The sequence below is a fragment of the Ochotona princeps genome, chromosome 30 (assembly GCF_030435755.1).
Source record: "Ochotona princeps isolate mOchPri1 chromosome 30, mOchPri1.hap1, whole genome shotgun sequence".
In the NCBI taxonomy this organism is placed as follows: Eukaryota; Metazoa; Chordata; class Mammalia; order Lagomorpha; family Ochotonidae; genus Ochotona; species Ochotona princeps.
Genome location: NC_080861.1, coordinates 21,965,988 through 21,978,161, shown reverse-complemented (window position 1 = coordinate 21,978,161; position 12,174 = coordinate 21,965,988). Strand labels below are relative to the sequence as shown.

The 12,174-nt window shown below is 41.6% G+C and overlaps 1 pseudogene; it reads right to left on the bottom strand.

Annotated features, from left to right (window-relative positions):
• LOC131478337 (beta-galactosidase-1-like protein 3) overlaps positions 1 to 12,174 on the bottom strand; it is a 50,886-nt pseudogene that overhangs the window by 27,503 nt on the left and 11,209 nt on the right.

The following is a 12,174-nucleotide window of genomic DNA, read 5'->3' as shown; positions in this document are numbered from 1 at the left end:
ACACTTAATCCAAGTTTGATGTCCGGTAAATGGGACTAGTAGGAGGTGTGTAGGTGACTGGAGAAAGCAGTTGTGAGAAGGTAGATTATAATCTCCTGAGACGTACTGGGTCACTTTTCACTTCATGGTTCTCATGAGCTCTTCCTCTGCTCATGTTCCACTATTGCAATTTACTGGTCTCCTTAGGCAACTAAACAAATGGACATGCCTGATCTTGGACTGTGCCCTCCAAAACCATGGGTTAACATAAACCTCCTTACACCAGAAGTAGGTTGCCTTGGATGTTTCATTACAGTACTGAACCTGACTGATATAATAACTACCTGCAAGCTAAGACACTGGAGGAATTACCACATCTGTCCAGCCTAGCACCTGAGCATGGGCTCTGACACCGCACAATCAAACCCTCAAGGGGAAAAAAGAATTTGTCAGAAAACAAAAAGGGGATATAACTCAAAGAAATAAAGGAATAAAATATGGGAGCTATTTTGTGCTTGAAGACATAGACTGAAGCTATGGGTTTTAAGAAGGAATACTGATCAGTGTTACAAACATTGGCTCCTGACTGAACCCTGTGAAATGAATATTACAACTGTGCAAGGAGGAGTTACAAATCAGCTTTACTGAGAGTATGGGATATAGATGGTGAGGGGTTCAACTTGTCTTCTTAATGTATCTCATCTGTTCTTCTAGCTGTGCCTAATTGTGCCTGGGAATGTAGTCGTGTGGAAATTTTAAAATAGCAAAAAATAATAATAGTCAAATTGATTTGACTAAGATATTTAGCAGCCCCTGAGACAAGTGTGAGAGAGAAATTCTTCACAGACCTTATCCAGTTCCACAACTGTTGGTCAGGAACCAAATCTATGGAGTCCCACAGTGTGCTTGCCCACCTCTTTGTGCCCATTTGATGATTCCCCCAGATCTTTCACCTTATGCAAAGAGCTAATCAGAACAGCAGTCTAGTATGTCAGGCCAGATTGTGGAGTCCCCTCATCCTGATCAATACCCCAAGTATAGAATAGAACCTAATCAGCCCCTGATGTGGTCATTCAGGGACAGGGAGGGACCTGCACCATCAGATAAGACAACAAGGAGTACTGCAGTTAATTCTTGAGCTGAGAAGTCCTTCAAAGGAGGAACAAACATACCTGAAGATGAAATAGTCATAATACCGTGAAACCTCAAACTACTATCCTAGACATCACCATCATGCCATTAAAACACTATTAACTATCAATGTACATTCACTAATATCTAAATTTAATTTTAAAATTATGGGTCACAGAAATGTGGATATAGACAGCAAACAAAAGGCAGGAATATACAGAGAATGTCCTTAGTTATCAATTCATTAAGAAATTCAATTTGATCTTAAATATCTTGGTAATGCACAATGCCTCACATGGTGATCTCTATGTAGGAAATCAGAAAACAGTGCTGGACAAAGACAGATTGAGGGAGTCTGTCTGTAAGTGTGGATAAACAGCAAGTGTTCTTACCTGGTAAAGGTAAGGCATATAATGCTTATCCTTATCGAATGAGCCATATTCATTCTCTACTTGAAATGCAATGACAGGGCCTCCAGAGAGATACTGAAAGACAAGCACATGAGGTTGAAGAATGAGGCTACCAGGAACAGATGCTCAAGTGTCGAGAGTCATTGGAGAAAATAGCACAGCTTGTCTGGAGGGTTGGAGCTCAAGTCCTTTAGAGTCTGGTATCTCTTTCCATCCAGATAATAAGATAAACGTAGGAGGCCTGCTGTCCCTAAAGTGCTCAATATAAGAGTTAGCACAGGCTCCCTGTTTCTAACTTGACTATGACACTTGACTATGAAATCTCAGACCCACAGTCACCTGCTTCTTACCCATTCTGCCCACACTCCCACCTGTAGCAATCTCATTAGAAACCAGATTTTCCTGTGTTGCAAACAGTCTACCAGTCCTCTGGTAGTGCAATTTAAAGATGGAGGTTTAGGAATGAACTAAGATTACTTGAAGTTAAGGAGGCAATCATCCCTAATGATCTGAGCAGAAGATAGAACCATACTTTGGGACTTCTTCATAACTGAGAACCAAATAAACTACCATTGTCTATCAACTATCTCAAATTGTTTATTCTTTTATTTAAGATAAAATAGGGAGGGCCTGAAGCAACGACTCAACTGGCTCATTCTCCCCTTGTAAGCAACAAGATCACATATTAGTGCCAGTTTGTGTTGTGACTACTCCCATTCAGCTCTGTTTCTGGCCTGGGAGAGCAGTAGAAGAAGGCCCAAAACCTTGGGGCTTTGCATCCATGTGGGAAACCCAGAAGAAGCTCCTACGTTCAAACAGGCTCAGCTCTGGCCATTGTGGTCATTGGGGGAATGAACCAGCAGATGGAAGAACTTGCTCTCTGTCTTTCCCCCTTTCTGTAAATCTGTCCCTCCAAGAAAAATAAATAAAGCTTTTAAAAAAAGGTTCAAGAGTGAAACAGTGGTTTCATGCTTTGAAAGACTCTATGCAGAAGAGTAAAAGCAAAGGCAATCAAAACTCAATCCAAATTCAGTCTCTGTTTCAGCTTCCTGGATTGTAATGTAACCAAAGAAGCTGGAAGCGGACAATATATGGAAACCAAAAGAGACTTCCTAAATTCCTGCTTTCTCTTTGGATGATGTTACGATTTTATGCCTGGTCCCACTGCTTCCACCTGCTTAGGTTCTTGGCACAGTTTCTCTCCCTCATGCACCTTTGACCTCTCCTTCAGTTTCAGTGACCTCCACCATAAAGGACATTCATCCAGGATCTTCACATCACATAGCAATAGGGTCAAGCTGTCTAGGATGTGTCCCATGGTTTTCTCACTCTGTCTTCCTAAGAAAGCCACAAGATCACTACATTCATGTTATGCTTTCTCACATTCTGGTTGCTCCTCAAGCTGTGTTAGTAAAACCTCCATCCAGTCTCATTAACATTGAAGGCTTGTGCTAAAGCACAATTCCAGTTCATTGGATTTATCCATTTAGAGTCCTTATGCTGTGAGCATATCTCCTCCTTTTTGGAGTCTAAAGACACTGACGGTAAAGTATACTGTCAAGAACAAAACCTGATCTCTTTATTCGCTACAACCCAGAGAATCTCATTGTCCATAACAAAGATGCTAACCACAGAGGGGCTGTGCTATTTCAGGCAAGAGGATAGAGCTCTGAAGGAGTGCAGAAGAAAATGAGAATGTTTTGGAATTCTCTTTTACAAGTCACATTTGACTTCTTTTTCTTCTTCACTGCCCAGGCATGCCGGGCTTCCTGTCCCTATGCCCCTTGTTTCATTTCTTCCCATCTATTACTTCTCTGTTACTGATACTCAGGACCAACGCATTTGCTTAGCTAATGGCCTGCTCAGCCTCCAGGTCTCCATGGAGAACATACCATGGAATTCCCTACCAGCCCAAAACTTTGTTCCATGCCCTGCCTACCAGTAGAAGCCCTAGTCTGATCCATTCAAACCACTATGTCCTTAATGCAGTGTCCACTGCCACAGGTCTGTAACTTGACTCTCTGTTTACAAGTAATTTCCTCTACAATTTCCTAAGCAAGTTGGCTGTCTCCTCCAGACAGCTACATGCCTTTGGTTCAGATAAGAAGGGAACCTTGACTTTTACCAGCCACTCTTTGCTGTCTTGCAAGAATATTTGCAAAATCTGCATTAACTGTATCACAGCAGAGCTAACAAAATAGCAGAGACAGGTTAGATGTACACCAACACATTATTAAATACTAAGTGTCCACCAAGATCCAGGATAATCCCTGGTAAAGTTCCATCAGCCCCAGTGAAATGGAGGTGAAAGAAGTCCTCAGCTGATGGTATGGATTCTGAAGGCCCAGAAATGTCAGGCAGAACAAAAAATGTTCATTGCGTGGAGTGGAAGATGGAAAACACAAAATCTTACCTGAAGAGGAATCATTTGGGGAACCAGATGATCAAAATACCTGTCAACTGTGTCAATAAAGCCTCTTTCAGTCGTCCTCAGTTGGAGCTTGGGATCTCGCAGTAGACGGCTGGGGGGAGGAAGCACAGATTCAGTGAAGAGATAGGAAGGTAGGATAAAGTATGGGGCCACTGAGCACAACTTCTATGCCCTCCTAAAAGCCGCCTTCATCAGCTTTCACATCTACACATCCAACTCCTACTCAGAGCCCTGATGTGCTGGGGAATTCTGCAAAGATCTGCTCCAGTTCTTGGACCACTCCGAATCTTATGGGATTTACAAGCAAACATCACCTGCATCCCCAAAGCGCCTTACAAGCTAGAAGAATTTTCAGATCTAAATGGCCAGTCTAAGCGACTGAGCCTGCTTGGTTTTATGAATTTTTTGTTTTCAATGAAGTGACAACTCATCTCCACTCTTTTGAGTCCTTAAGAGCAGTTTCCTGAAGACAGTGTCTGTTCCTTGTGGATAGGATCGCATTTCCCCTAAGACCTACATGCAAAATGGGAGCTAAAAGTCCACGGACTCTTCCCCTGCTGGCCACTAAGGTATTGCCAGGTCCCCGGCTGATCAGCAAAGGGAATGGTCAGTTCTCCAAAATCCTACCTCTTGAAGGCCCAGGTTTTTCATTTTCTTAAGCTGAAGCAGAGAAGGAGTTGATCATGGGGAAAAAAATGTCCTCCATATGCATATGAGACAAGTGCTCATCAGGAAACACACCAGGAAAGAAACCAGGAATCTTGTCAGATGGCAGAGATGAGAGAATAAGATTCTTGATTCTCTCCCAAAACTCACCTCTGTGTAGACAGCCAACGTCTAAAATGAATAAATTAGATGCGGGAAGTAAGAATGAAAGGGATTTGTCAAGTTTCATGGTGTCAGGAAGTGGCAACAACATAAGAGAATGACTAGTAAAATGAGACCTTCTTTGCAGGCCCAAACTTTCCATTTCCTTTTTTTTTTTTAATACCTGAGAAGAGAGAAAGGTCATGGCTCCTTTCTGTGGGAAGGGATGGGGACAGTATCCCTCCTACTCTTCACAGTTCTCCTTACTCCCTGACAAAGCCACAGCAGTAGGAACAAGACCAGGCCATTTCCACTACTGTTCTGTACAATAGGAGTAACTATGGAACCATCCCATGACTACAGCTCTCAGGTAGCAGAAAAAAGGAATACAAGTAAAGTCCAGGATCCAATGCCAGACACACACACTCAGGCAGTGGAGTTGTTCTCATGATAACTAGGCTTAAATTTTACTTTTGACAAATTAAAGTAGTTTACTAAACCACAGCTCTGGTGGCAGAACTCAACTTACCTGGGCAAGCCTCCAAGGTCAACCTCAGCACAGATGTAGGGGCCTGGACGCAGGATCACCCACAGTCCAATCTCCCCTGCTGTCATCACAAAGGCTCTGGAAAGATAAAACCCTTCAGCCCTGGGCCTGAGTCCAGAGCAAAGGCTGGGTGGATGGGAGTATGAGGGGTCACAGGAGAGGTCTGTCTCTTTCCCACTCTCTCACCACCAGAGACAATAAAATGAGGGAGGTCTCAGCTATACCCCTAGCACATCAGGGTGTCCCTACACCAAGTCACAGAGCAGAGGACTTGTAAGCTATCCAGCTTACTCTGGAACTTATCTCTCCAACTGCCAATCTTATGACCCTTCTGGGAGCCTGAAGGATGGCAGACAGTTAAAAGAGATTTACAACAGTGAACCTGAATCTAACAAACAGTATTTGTGCAATCCCATGTTGCTGAGTCTCATTGCAGTGGTAGGTTACTCTCCCCAGGCTGTGGTGCAGACAGTAGCCTTCCAGCTACCGACACAACCCAGATGGGTCATATCTGTGGAATAGAAACTCTTACATGGTGCTGAGGAGAGGCTCGAGCCCTATACCTCATGGTTTTTACAGGAGACATAGCACACGTCCCTCGTTTTCCCTGTGCATGTACCTCTCTGCCTCTTCCCTGCACCCCCAGACAAGCTCACAGCAGCAGCAGCAGCATCGCATACTCTAGGTCCAGATTCCCAGAAAAGTCAAATCTGCCTTCTTCTGGCTCGTGGAGATTCCAAGGAATGTACCTGGAAGACATAACAGAGAAGCAGCATAAGATTCTTTGTTCTCTTCTCCAAACTGTTAAGTCATTACAAGAATGTGGGAACCCACAAACAGCTGAGGAGGAAGCATAAGGGACTGCCTCCACTCAGAGACACCAAATTTGGACAGCTATTTGTGTACCTATTAATGTTCAGAACAGAATTAAGATGAGAGAAAAGTGTCTCACGTTAGCATAACTTTCCCAAATCACATTGAATGAAGCAGGTGTGAAAGTCACCTATGTCCCTCTTCACCCAGATCTAAATTGTACAACTTTCCAGTGTCACTTCCTACTGAGGAGAGAAGGAACTGAAGCTCAATGCCAGGACCACCATCACTGCACTTAGAGTCATAACCTGGCTTCTAGGCCCATCATTGCAGAGCATTTGAACCTCACATTTCCAAGTTTTTTTTAAAGATTTATATATTTTATTTTATTTTTTTTTTCGTTTTTTTAAAATTATTTGTTATTTTTACTTCATTAATTGCATTGTATTATTTGACACAGTTACATAGGTACTTGGGTTCTCCCCACCCCTCCCCAAACCCTCCCACCATGGTGGATTCCTCCACCTTGTTGCATAACCATAGCTCAAGTTCAGTTGAGATTCCCCCATTGCAAGCGTATACCAAACATAGAGTCCAGCATCTTATTGTCTAGTCAAGTTCAACGGCTTCTTAGGTATACCCTGTCTGGTCTGAAGACAGAGCCAGCAGAGTATCATCCCAGTCAATTGAAAGCTCCAACATACCATCAGCACAAATTTACATCACTATGGAATTAATTGACATAGTAATGAGTAACCAACATGGCGAATACTCAAACAACTGAAAATCAACATTGCATATGATCCAGCAATAGCACTCCTAGGGATACATCCAAAACATCTCCTACACAAGAGACCAACATGCACACCTATGTTCATAGCAGCACAATCTACAATCGCAAAAACATGGAAGCAACCAAAATGCCCATCAATAGAAGACTGGATAAGAAAGCTATGGTTCATCTACTCTATGGAATACTACTCAGCTATTAAAAAAAACGAAATGCAGTTCTTTGTGGACAAATGGGCCCGATTGGAATCCATCATGCTAAGAGAAATGAACCAATCCCAAAAGGTTAAATACCACATGTTTGCCTTAATCTGAGATGATAAGATGAAAACTTGGAAGATAGTACCTGTATATTGTAATAATAGTGCAATCTATAACAACCTGTATCCAATGTAATAAGATAATGCAATGTAAACTATAAACCAACAATTAATGTCAAAATACTCAAGATCTACATTGAAAAACTGTAACACCTACTTTACCCTCAATACGCTATGTTAATCCGTGATGGGGGGAATGCAGGGAAGTCTTTCAGGACCATAAAAAGAGTGAGGAAAAAGTACAATATAGCCTATCAAGATCAAATCTGGTAATTCATAGACAACAGACTCAAAGTGGCACTAAACAATAGCAAAACTACTATACCAATGCATGAGGGGGGAATCGGGTGTGATCCTGACAACCTCTTAGCAGGAGGTCATGTGCGTGGAGCAGGAGGGCACTCCACGGTGTTGCAGGTGGTAAGGAGAAAGCTTGGATCCCAACCCTGAAGACTCCCAGACCTTCACCACAAACTATTAATACGAGCAACAAGGACTACATCCCAACTGCCTAGGAGACCACAGGGAATTGTATGCCCTTGGAGGCCGAGTACTCTGAGGTCACCCACCCTCAACCAGAGCTTCCACAGGGAATGGAAGAAGTCCAAAAACTACCGTGCAGAAGCCAACGTCATCGGAAAGACAACCAGAAGCCCTGAGCGGTCCGCAGAAACAGAAGAACAATAAACATCCTTCTGGACCAGGGAGGAGAGCTTTCTCTGGTCTGAACCTGGCTCCACCTCTGGACCCCCACCCTCTCTCGCGATGACCTTCAGGATCGCTCCAAAAACCCCTCATAGCAAACAAACAATCATACAAACTAAAAAAAACTAAAATAAATAGACAAACAACAAAAAGTAGAGCTTGGAATCTGACAGGAAAGAGCTGGCGTGGATTGGCTCATGCCTCGCTGGGTGGGACACGAAGATTAGTCAGTCTTCACCGTGGTGTTGGGGATTTCCCTGCACACCCCCCCAAAACAAACAAACAAACAAAAAAATGTTCAGCACCTTAATTGTCGACAAATGTCTTGTTAGAGTTACAAGTCAATCTAGATTACCCTAAAATCTGCCAAGATCAGCAAAATTATACTTCAACACAACAAATGGCTAAATACTAAAACGAAATAGACACGAGACAGCTGAATGGTACCTTATAGCCATTTTAAGGTATATAGCAGTCGGTTCTGTATATAAAACTAAAATTGAAATGTCAATGAGCAAATCATAGGTTGTGGTTAAGAACTTGTTTTTTTTGTTTGTTTGTTTTCTTTTGTTTTGTTTTGTTTTGTAACACGCTGGTTACTCACAACCATGTCAATTCCATAATGTTGCAAATTGCTGTTGATGTTATGTCGGGACTCTTGGTTGAATGGGATGATACTCTGCCAGCTCTAACAACGGACCAGAAATGGTCTCCCCAAGAGACTGTTCAACCCACCTGGACAATAAAAAGCTGGACTTTATACTTGGTATATGTTTAAAAGGAAAGAATCTTGACTGAATTTGAACTGTAATACTGCATCAAGGTGGAGGAAGCCACCAGGGGGGAGGAGTGGGGGGGGATTCCCAGAGCCTATGAAACTGTACCATAATGTAAAATAATTAATAATAAAAAAAGAATAATAAAAAAGTAAATTCGGTTTCCCAGCCACCTTTTGTGACCACCTCACCTACACTTCAATTTTAGTTTATACACAACATATAACATTCATAACATAACATGTTATACATAACATCATATCATCTTAAATTAAGGCAAACATGTGGTATTTAACCTTTTGGGATTGGCTCATTTCCCTTAGCATTATGGTTTCCAGTTTGGCCCATTTGGCCACAAAGAACTGCATTTTGCTTTTTTTAATAGCTGAGTAGTATTCCATAGAGTAGATGAACCATAGCTTTCTTATCCAATCCTCTGTTGATGGGCATTTTGGTTGCTTCCATGTTTTTGCAATTACTGATTGTGCTGCTATGAAAATAGGAGTGCATGTTGGTTTCTCATAAAACAGGTGTTCTGGATATATTCCTAGGAGTGCTATTGCTGGATCATACGGTATGTTGAATTTGAGTTGTTTGAATGTTCTCCATACTGATTTCCATAAAGGCTGTACCAGCCTGCAGCCCCACCAGCAGTGGAGTAGGGATCCCTTTTCCCCACATCCTCGCCAACAAGTGTTGGTGGTGCTTTTATTCATGTGGGCCAGTCTTTCTGGCGTTAGGTGGTACCTCATTGATGTTTTAATTTGGATTTCCCTTATTGCCAGGGAACTTGAGCATTTTTTCATATGTTTATTTGCCATTTGGGTTTGTTCCTTTGAGAAGTGTTTGCCCATTTCCAGTGCCCATTTCTTGAGTGGCTTGTTTGTTTTGACATTTTGGCTGTTTTGTAGTTCTTTGTATATTCTGGAAATTAGCCCTCTATCACCTATGTCGTGTGCGAAGATCTTCTCCCATTTTGGGGGTTGCCTTTTTACTTTGTTGATTGTTTCTCTCGCTGTACAGAAGCTTCTTAGTTTGATGATGTCCCAATTGTTTATTTTGGTATTGATTTCTACTGCATTTGGAGTCTTTTTTAGGAAGTGAGGGCCTACCCCTAAGTGTTGCAGTGTGTTTCCAATGTTTTCTTCCAAAAGTTTGAAGGTTTCTGGATGTAGGTTTCGATCTGTTATCCATTTAGATCTGATCTTAGTGTATGGTGAGAGATGTGGGTCTATCTTTTTGTTTCTGCAGGCTATTAACCAGTTGTCCCAACAGCATTTATTGAACAGACCTTCCCATTTGCCTGGATTGTTGTTTGTCTTTTTGTCAAAGATTATTTGGCTGTACCTGTTTGGGTTCCTGTCTGGTGTTTCTATTCTGCTCCATTGATCTTCCTCTCTATCTTTGTGCCAGTACCACGCTGTTTTGATAACCACTGCCCTATCGTATGTCCAGAGGTCCGGAACTGTGATTCCCCCTGCTAACTTCCTGTTCTTGAGAATGGTTCTAGCTATCCGTTGTTTTTTGTGCTTCCAGATGAACCTTTAGATCATTGTTTCCAGTTCCATGAAGAATGTTTTGGGCAATTTGATTGGGATTGCGTTGAATGTATATATTGCTTTTGGCAGTATAGACATTTTAATGATATTGATTTTACCTATCCAGGAGCATGGGATGTTACTCCATCTTTTGAGGTCTTGTTCAATTTCTTTTTTAAGTAGTTTGTAGTTTTCTTCAAATAAGTCTCCTACACTTTTGGTTAGATTTATTCCCAGATATTTCATACTTTTCTCTGTTATTTTGAATGGTATCTTGCTGGTTAATTCTTTTTCCATCTTCGGGCTATTTGCATACACTATGGCTGTTGATTTTTGTTCATTAATTTTGTACCCTGCCACTCTACCAAACTCTCGTACAAGTTCTAGCAGTCTCTGTATTGAGTCTCTTGGCTCTTCTACATAAAGAATACTTCTTCGTTTCCCAATTGGAATCCTCTGATTTTTTTTTTCTTGTCTTACGGCCTCAGCGAGTACCTCTAGGACTATGTTGAATAGAAGTGGAGAAAGTGGACATCCCTGTCTTGTTCCAGATCTTAGTGGGAAGGGTTCCAGTTTTTCTCCATTCAGTATGATGCTGGCGTTAGGTTTTTCATATATTGCTTTGATTATGTTGTGGATTTTTCCATCTATGCCTACCTTGGTTAGGGTTTTTAGTAGGAAGTGGTGTTGGATTTTGTCGAAAGCTTTTTCTGCATCTATTGATACTATCATGTGATTCTTGTTTTTCAGTTTTTGGATGTGGTGTATCACATTTGTGGATTTGCGAATGTTGAACCATCCCTGCATTCCAGGGATGAATCCTACTTGATCTGGATGAACGATCTGTCTGATGTGTTTTTGAATTCTGTTGGCTAGGATTTTGTTGAGAATCTTAGCATCGATGTTCATCAAAGAGATAGGTCTGTAGTTTTCCTTCTCTGTTAGTTCTCTGTCTGGTTTGGGATTAACGTGATGTTGGCTTCATAGAATGAGTTTGGAAGGGTTGCCTCGTTTTCTGTTGCTTTGAAGAGTTTGTAGAGGATTGGGGTCAGTTCTGTTTGGAATGTTTTGTAGAATTCTGTAGTGAAGCCATCTGGGCCTGGGCTTTTCTTTGTTGGGAGGTCTTTAATCACTGATTCAATCTCTTCTTCAGTTATGGGTTTGTTCAGGGCGTTTGTTGCCTCTGGGCTAAGTTTTGGCAAGTGGTAGAAATCTAAGAACTTTTCCAATTCTTGGTGATCCTCTGATTTGTTGGAGTATAGTGCTTTGTAGTAATTTCTAATTATGTTCTTAATGGTTGCAGTGTCTGTTGTTATGTTGCCTTTTTCATCTTTGATGCTGTTAATTCTTGCCTTATCATGTTTTTTCTTTTTCAGTCGGGCCAGTGGAGTGTCTATCTTGTTTATCTTCTCAAAGAACCAGCTTTTTGATTCATTGATTTTGTGTATCTTTTTTTTTATTTCTATCTGATTAATTTCCTCCCTTGTTTTGATGATTTCTTGTTTCCTATTGTGTGTGGGGCTCTTCTGCTGTTGTTTTTCCTATTCCTGGAGGTTTGTGTTTAGTTCCTGTATTTGACGCCTCTCTTGGGCCTTGACATGAGCTCTAATTGCGATGAGTTTACCCCGCAGCACTGCTTTGGCAGTGTCCCACAAATTTTGGAATGTTGTGTCGGAGTTTTCATTGGTTTACATGAATTTTTTTATCTCATCTTTAATTTCTTCCCTGACCCATTGTTCGTTTAATAGCATATTGTTTAGCCTCCAAGAGTTTCTGTATTTCCTGGGGCATTTTGAATTGCTGATTTCCAGTTTCATTCCGTGGTGGTCTGAGAGGGTACATGGTATGATTCCTATCTTTTTGAAGTTATTTAGGTTTGCTTTGTGTCTTAACATGTGGTCGATCCTGGAGAAGGTGCCATGCACTGC